We start from the raw sequence: 8,881 nt of genomic DNA on the forward strand, positions 1-8,881 counted from the left end.
ATTTTTATAATGGAGGAGATCCTCACACCAGCATGCCTGGACTTAGATCATCGGGAGGCGGACTCAGCCACCAAGTTTACTCACTGGCTTAAGTGTTTCGAAAAATTCCTGACCGCCTCCGCAGCAATCAAATCGGACGAGGACAAACTGGATGTCCTGACCTCCAAAGTGAACCACCGAGTGTACTCGGTCATCCAAGACGCGACCTCGTACACGGACGCTATCAAGCTCCTCAAGGACCAGTACACGCGCCCAGTGAACGAAGTGTACGCCAGGCACCTTCTGGGGAGTCGTAAACAACAACCTGGGGAGTCGACCGTGGAATACCTTCAGGCACTGTCTGTGCTTGGCCGGGCCTGTGGTTGTAAGGATGTAAAGGCCGCCGTGTACACAGAGGAACTTATCCGGGACGCTTTTGTAGCGGGCCACAGATCCAATTACACCCGACAGCGACTGTTGGAGCAGAGTGACCTCGACCTCAACAAGGCCTCTGAACTCGCACTATCATTGGATGCAGCCTACCGGGGCATGGATGCCTACTCCTCTGCACCGTGGACGCCGCGGGGAACGACAGCCTGGGACACGGTAGGACCGCCTCATAGCGCCGTGCCACCCCAGCCACACCCCAGCAACGGCCCAACTACCGCAGCAGTGTCCCAAGGCCAGACAGCAGTGCCCCAAGGCCAGAAATGCTACTTCTGTGGCCAGGCAAAACACCCCAGAGCGCGCTGCCCGGCGAAAAACGCGATCTGCTTGGGCTGCGGGAAGAAGGGACACTACGCTAACGTCTGCAGGGCCAAAGCCACCCCGAACCCCAGCAGCGCCGTGTGTGGGCCATGCGGGCTGCCATCTTGGGCCTCCCCGGCCATGTGCGAACCACCGGTACAGCAGCCATTTTGGACGCCTCCAGCCACATGGGGATCATGGACGCCGCCATCTTGGACGACAGCCGGAATGCAGCAGGCCCCCAACACCGCCTCATCTGATACCCGCAGCGACACACCGACCCCTACGCTGGCATCCGTTACACTGGACCAAGCGAGACCGCACCAGCTGGCCAGTTCCACAATGGACATTAAGGTAAATGGCCACGATACAATCTGCCTTTTTGACTCTGGGAGCACGGAGAGCTTCATCCACCCCGACACGGTGCGGCGTTGCTCTCTCCCAGTCCTGCCTGCGCACCAGCGGATTTCTATGGCCTCCGAGTCCCAGTCGGCGGACATCGGCGGCTACTGCGTAGTGACACTCGTAGTAGACGGGACCGTGTACGATCATTTTAAACTTCTGGTCCTGCCCGACCTCTGCGCTGCCGTCCTGCTGGGGTTAGATTTTCAGTGCCACCTTAAAAGCGTTACGATGGCGTACGGTGGACCCCTACCCCCACTCACAGTCCGCAGCCAGCAGCTTCCAAATTGCCCGCCGCGCACCAGGTGCAACCTCTCCACACTCAGAGTCACCCCCCCCCCACTGTTTGCTAACCTCACCCCCGACTGTAAGCCCATCGCCACAAAGAGCAGGCGATACAGTGCCGGGGACAGGGTTTTCATTAAAACCGAAGTGGAGCGGCTCCTGAAGGAAGGGATTATTGAGGGCAGCACCAGCCCCTGGCGAGCCCAGGTTGTGGTCGTTAAGACCGGCGAGAAGCAGCGCCTGGTCATCGACTACAGCCAGACAATAAATCGCTACACCCTGCTGGACGCCTACCCACTCCCCCGCATAGCTGATATGGTCAACCAGATCGCGCAGTACCGCGTCTTCTCGACCATTGACCTGAAATCAGCGTACCACCAGCTCCCTATCCGCCCTGAGGACCGCCAGTATACTGCCTTTGAGGCAAACGGCTGCCTCTATCACTTCCTTAGGGTTCCCTTTGGCGTCACCAACGGGGTCTCCGTCTTCCAAAGGGAGATGGACCGGATGGTAGATCAAAATGCGTTGCAGGCCACTTTCCCATATCTGGACAATGTGACCAACGTTCAGTTGCTTTCATGTTTAACAACAAGCAGAGGGGCAAAATCAAAAATGACAAGATCTTGAGGTGGAGAATCGAACTTTCCACCTACAATTACGAGATCTTGTACCGGCCCGGGAAGCTCAATGAACCCCCGGATGCGCTATCGTGTGGCACCTGCGCCAGCGCGCAGATCGATAGACTGCGGGCCCTCCACAATGACCTCTGCCACCCGGGGGTCACCAGGTTCTTCCACTTCATCAAGGCCCGCAACCTGCCTTACTCTATTGAGGAGGTCAGCACCATGACCAGGAACTGCCAAGTCTGCGCTGAGTGCAAACCGCACTTTTATAGACCAGACAGGGCCCACCTGATAAAAGCCACTCGCCCCTTCGAGCGCCTGAGCGTTGATTTTAAAGGGCCTCTCCCCTCCTCCGACCGCAATGTGTACTTCCTCAATATTATTGATGAGTACTCCCGTTTCCCGTTCGCCATCCCCTGCCCGGACATGACCAGTGCCACGGTCATTAAATGTCTGAACGACCTCTTCACCCTGTTCGGTTTCCCCAGCTATATCCATAGCGACCGGGGCTCATCGTTTATGAGCGACGAACTCCGTCAGTACCTGCTAACTAGGGGTATTGCCACAAGCAGGACCACCAGTTACAACCCCCGGGGGAACGGACAGGTGGAAAGAGAAAATGCGACAGTTTGGAAGGCCGCCCTGCTAGCCTTAAAGTCTAGGGGCCTTCCAACCTCCCGCTGGCAGGATGTGCTCCCCGATGCGCTCCACTCTATTCGGTCACTGCTCTGCACTGCCACTAACGCCACCCCTCATGAGAAAATGTTTGTCTTCCCAAGGAAGTCCACATCGGGGACATCGCTACCGCCATGGCTGACGTCCCCAGGGCCGGTCCTACTGAGAAGGCACGTGAGGACCCATAAAACGGACCCCCTGGTCGAGAGGGTCGACCTCCTCCACGCCAACCCCCAGTATGCTTACATTGCATACCCGGACGGGCGGGAGGACACAGTCTCCATAAGAGACCTTGCACCCTCGGGGGCCACAGTAACCCACTACCCACTACCACCCCCCCCAACGATCCGATATCCAGCCCCAGCAGACGGCAGGCCTGGGCCCAGCGACCCGCTCGACATCTACGAGGACGACACGCCTGTGCCACAGCCTACGCGGGACTCGACGCCGGAAGCTCCACTACCCCTGCCGTCGCCACGCCGATCACAGCGGCAGACAAGACCTCCGGAGAGACTCCAATACACTAACTTTTAATACACTTCACCCCGCCGGACTCAATTTTAAACAAGGGGTGAATGTGGTAAACCACTGTTTGTATTCCACTGTGTACATGCCTGGACATGCCTCGGCTGACTCCTCCCACAAGTCCTAGTATAAAGGTGACTGCTCCCCAGCCCCTTTGTATTTCTGGACTGGTCGACCACTCGAGGCAGACCTTCATTCTTTGTTAATAAAAGCCTTTAGTTACTCTCTTAACTCTCAGTCTTTTATGAGTAATTGATAGCGCATCACCCCCCCCTCCTCCTCCTCCTTACCCCGGTCCCCCCCCTCCTCCTCCTTACCCCGGTCCCCCCTCCTCCTCCTCCTTACCCCGGTCCCCCCTCCTCCTCCTCCTCCTCCTTACCCCGGTCCCCCCCCCCTCCTTACCCCGGTTCCCCCCCCCCTCCTCCTCCTTACCCCGGTCCCACCCCCCCTCCTCCTCCTTACCCCGGTCCCACCCCCCCTCCTCCTCCTTACCCCGGTCCTCCCCCCCCCACTCATCCTCCTCCTCCTCACCCCGGTCCTCCCCCCCCCCCACTCCTCCTCCTCCTTACCCCGGTCCCCCCCCCCTCCTCCTCCCCCCCTCCCTCCTCCTCCTCTCCCCCCCCTTACCCCGGTCCCCCCCCCTTCCTCCCACCCCCCCTCCTCCTCCTCCTTACCCCGGTCCTCCCCCCCCCACTCCTCCTCCTCACCCCGGTCCTCCCCCCCCCACTCCTCCTCCTCCTCCTTACCCCGGTCCCCCTCCCTCCTCCTCCTCTCCCCCCCCCTCTCCTCTCCCCCCCCTCCCTCCCCGCCCTCCCTCCTCCCCCCTCCCCTCCCTCCCCCCCCCCGTCAATCTTTGTCCCTGTGAGCGGGCGAGGTGTCTCCTGCTGTGATGTGCGTGTGTACAATAGGTCAGTGTGGGAGCAATATTTGCTCAGGTTGGGCCGTTTTCTCCCGAAGCCCAGGCTCGAAACTCTCCGGGAAACGGGGGGCGGTGCTGGGGAGGCGTCACTGCGCAGGCGCCGGGCTGGCAGTGCCTGCTGGGAGTTGTAGTCCAGCAATCTCCCCAACTGGCTGCCAGTGGATGGAGAGAAAGAAGTTGCATTCATCGACAGCGCGTGTGACAGCCTCAGACCGCCCCGAGCGCCCCACAGCCCAGGCAGCACTTTGTCTGAAGGGCAGGCACTGCTGTCATGGGGGAAACGCAGCAGGCCGTGTCCGCACATCAAGATCCCACAAACAGACACCGAGATCATGGGCAGAATTCCAGGTGGCCAGTATCGTCTGGCAGGAGCAGCAGGAGGAGGAAAGCTGCTGGTATTCCTTGTGGATTTTACAGTGGATTTTGCAGCCGCAGAAACGTCTATCTATTCCCCTTACAATAGAATCTCCTATTGCTATAGCTCTCCCATTCTTTTTCCTCCCGTCCTGTGCAGCAGAACCACCCATGGTGCCAGGAAGTTGGCTGCTGCTGCCTTCCCCCTATTCTTCTATGATGTGGGATACAGGGCACTGGAGCTTCTTCTGTATTTCTCCCGTATGGGAGTAGAATAGCCAATCAGATGTCAATGTCTCAGTCAGATATCCAGGCCAAAGCTTGCGGTGTAACAGCGGATACCTTGTAGGCTGCCTGTGAATTTCCTCTGCGGGCAGCGCTCAATGATGTGCTCCAGGGTCTGATTAGGAGCTCCACAGTCACAGGATGGAGATGCTTTAATCTTCCATCTATGGAGAAGGTGGCAGCATCGACCATGAGCGGTTCTGAGGCGGTGGATGGTTGTCCACTGTTTGTAAGGAAGGTTTGATCTTTGGAGCTAAGGCGGGTAAATGGAGTTGAGGTGCAGATCAGCCCCGATCTCATTGAAAGGTGGAAAAACTCTTCAGGGGCTGAATGGTCTCCTCCTGTTCCCACAACTCGCTCAGTCTGCTAATGGGCAGAGGGGCTGCCCTTCAGGTGAGATGTTAATCCAAGGCCACGTCTGCCTCAAGTGGGTGATTCAGATCCCACGGCAAAGAGGAGCCGGGGAGTTCTCCCGGTGTCCGGGCCAACATTCCTCCCTCAACCAGCACCGCCAAAGAGAGATTAATTGGTCATTCATCTCATTGGCTCTCTGTGGGATCTTGCTGTGTGCAAAATGACTGCTGCATTTTCCTCGCTAACCACGGCTACTGCGCTTGCGAGTAACGCTTTGCGGGTGCAGTGAGTTTCTGGGCTGGGTTGAGACGCTGTTTGATCGCAAGTCTTTCATTGTTACAAAGTGCACCGCCAGCACCTGCTGGCAGGATATCAGTGCTGCAGGAAAGAATTCCCCATTAAAAACGGCCCAAGAAGTGGTGCCTGTCTCTGAAGGTTCACAAGGACAGTGATGCCCCTGGAGGGGGAGGGGGAAGGCCTCCATTGGCTCAGAGGATAAATGCCCCCAGGATTTAATGTCCTTCGGGTATATAACAGCCTTGGAGTTGATGGTGTTAGTGGAGGGTTTTGTATGGTGGATGTGGAAGTTGACTCTGTGCTTGTGGTTAATGGAGTAGAAATTGGACCTCATTGTCCCGGTTTATGGGGGTAAAATGGACGCAGTGAGGGACAGATTTGGGGACCAATGTCTGGCGCCCAGTTGGCTCGGGCCATTTTCAGGCCTCCTTGGAGTTCTCCCCAGTGTCCGGGTCAATATTTCACAGAATCACACAGCACAGGAGGAGGTCACTCGGCCCTTCGTGCCTGTGCCGGCTCTTTGAAAGAGCGAAACAATTAATCCCACTCCACTGCCCTTTCCCCACAGCCCTTCTCTAGTCTCTCCACGTAACTGAAGTCCCGCATCCCTGGTACCAGTCCAGTAAACTGTATTTCCCAGAATTGGACTCAATACTCCAGCTGGGGCCGAACCAGTGATTTAGGAAGGTTCAGCATAACTTCCTTGCTATTGTAATCTATGACTCTGTTTATAAAGCTCAGGATACTGTCTATTATTTAGCACCATCTCACCTTGTCCTGCCACCTTCAAAGATTTCTGTACAAACACCCCCAGGTCTCTCTCTTCCTGCACCCCCTTTAAAATTGGACCATTTATGTTATATTGCCTCTCCCCATTCTTCCTACCGAAATGCATCATTTCACACTATGTTGAATTGCATCTGCCATGTGTCTGCCCATTTCACCAGTCTGTCTATATCCTCCTGAAATTTATTACTATCCTCCTCACTGTTTACTGCCTTATCGAGTTTTGTGTCATCTGCAAACTTTGAAATGTTGCCTTTTATACCCAAGTGAAATGGAGTTAAGATGCAGACCAACCAATATCTTATAAATGGCGGAAGAGGCTCGAGGGGCTGAATGGCCTACTCCTGTTCCTATGTCAGCCTAGAAACTGAGTGTCAGCAGGTAATGAGCTCTGCAAAACAAGCCAGACCCATTCTCAACAAAGATCCACGCAATGCCAAGTCACCAGATAGCGGGAGAAACAGGCCCCCTGGCTGATCTTTCCCCACCCCGAACCCTGGGATGCTGAGGCCCGTCTCTGCACCTCCATAAGAATGAGATTTTTCAACTATATTGGATGCGTTTAATAATTTTCGTGTAATTTCTGATGGCCTGTTTTCCAATATGCCGCTCATAGAATTACACAGAATTTTACAGCACAGAGACCGGCCATTCGGCCCATCAGATCAATGTCAGTGTTTATGCTCCACACGAGCCTCCTTCCACCTTACTTCATCTCACCCGATCAATATATCCTTCTGTTCCTTTCTCCCTCATGTACTTCTCTCGCTCCCTTTTAAAGATATCTGTGCTATTCGCCTCAACTACCACATAAGAACATAAGAAATAGGAGCAGGAGTAGGCCAATCGGCCCCTCGAGCCTGCTCCGCCATTCAATAAGATCATGGCTGATCTGATCCTAACCGCCAATCTACTATCACAGAACCATCTCCTGAATCTAACAGAATTAGACACATGAAATAGGAGCAGGATCAGGCTACACGGCCCCTGGGCCCGCTCCACTACCCACAGGGCCATGGCCGATCCGAACCTAGACTCATGTCCAAATTCCTGCCCGCTACCCGTAACCCTTAATTCCCTTTACTTCTAGGAAACTGTCTATTTCTGTTTTAAATTTATGTAATGATGTAGCTTCGACAGCTTTTTGGGGCAGCATATTCCATGGACCGACCACCCTCTGAGTGAAGTAGTTCCTCCTCATCTCAGTTTTGAAAGAGCAGCCCCTTATTCTAAGACTATGCCCCCTAGTTCTAGTTTCACCCATCATCTGGAACATCCTCCCCGCATCCACCTGATCCAACCCCTTCACAATCTTATATGTTTCAATAAGATCGCCTCTCATTCTTCTGAACTCCAATGAGTAGAGTCCCAATCTACTCAACCTCTCCTCATATGTCCATCCCCTCATCCCCGGGATTAACCGAGTGAACCTTCTTTGTACTGACTCGAGAGCAAGTATGTCCTTTCTTAAGTATGGACACCAAAACTGTACGCAGTATTCCAGGTGCGGTCTCACCAATACCTTGTACAACTGAAGCAATACCTCCCTATTTTTATATTCTATCCCCCTAGCAATGAAAGCCAACATTCCATTGGCCTTCTTAAATCACTTGCTGCACCTGCATACTAACCTTTTGAGTTTCGTGCACCAGGACCCCCAGATCCCTTTGTACTTCAGTACTTTCCAGTTTCTTGCCATTAAGATAATAACTTGCTCTACGATTTTTCCTGCCAAAGTGCATAACCTCACACTTTCCAGTATTGTATTCCATCTGCCAAATCTCTGCCCACTTACTTAGCCTGTCGATGTCCCTTTGCAGATTTTTTATGTCCTCCTCACTCACTACTTTCCCTCCCATCTTAGTATCATCTGCAAACTTTGATATGTTACACTCGGTCCCCTCCTCCAAATCGTTCATATAGATTGTAAAGAGTTGGGGACCCAGCACTGACCCCTGCGGAACACCACTAGTCACTGATTGCCAGTCTGAGAATGAACCATTTATCCCAACTCTCTGCCTTCTGTTAGATAGCCAATCCTCTATCCATGCCAGAATATTACCCCCAATCCAGTGATTTTTTATCTTAAGCAATAATCTTTTGTATGGCACCTTGTCAAATGCCTTTTGGAAGTCTAAATACACTACGTCCACTGGTTCCCCTTTATCCACCCTATACGTTACTTCCTCAAAGAACTCCAGCAAATTTGTCAAACATGACTTCCCCTTCATAAAACCATGCTGACTTTGTCCTATTAAATTATGATTCTCCAAATGTCCTGTTACTGTCTCCTTAATAATGGACTCCAAAATTTTACCTACCACAGATGTTAGGCTAACCGGTCTATAGTTTCCAGCCTTCTGTCTACTGCCCTTTTTAAATAAGGGTGTTACATTAGCAGTTTTCCAGTCTGCCGGGACCTTTGCCGAGTCCAGGGAGTTTTGGAAAATTATTACCAATGCATCCACAATCCCTACCGCCACTTCCCTCAAGACCCTAGGATGTAAGCCATCAGGTCCAGGTGATTTATCCGCCTTGAGTCCCATTATTTTACCGAGTACCACTTCCTTAGTGATTTTGATCGTGTTTAGCTCCTCCCCCCCCCCTTTAGCCCCCTGTTTGTCCAGTGTTGGGATATTCTTAGTGTCTT

The 8,881-nt window shown here is 53.6% G+C and overlaps 1 protein-coding gene across 1 annotated transcript in view; it reads left to right on the forward strand.

Annotated features, from left to right (window-relative positions):
• LOC147096328 (E3 ubiquitin-protein ligase TRIM69-like) overlaps positions 1-8,881 on the forward strand; it is a 240,911-nt gene that overhangs the window by 149,824 nt on the left and 82,206 nt on the right.

This window comes from Somniosus microcephalus, unplaced genomic scaffold (genome assembly GCF_052327205.1).
Source record: "Somniosus microcephalus isolate GS21.2 unplaced genomic scaffold, FLI_Smic_1.0 unresolved_chr1, whole genome shotgun sequence".
In the NCBI taxonomy this organism is placed as follows: Eukaryota; Metazoa; Chordata; class Chondrichthyes; order Squaliformes; family Somniosidae; genus Somniosus; species Somniosus microcephalus.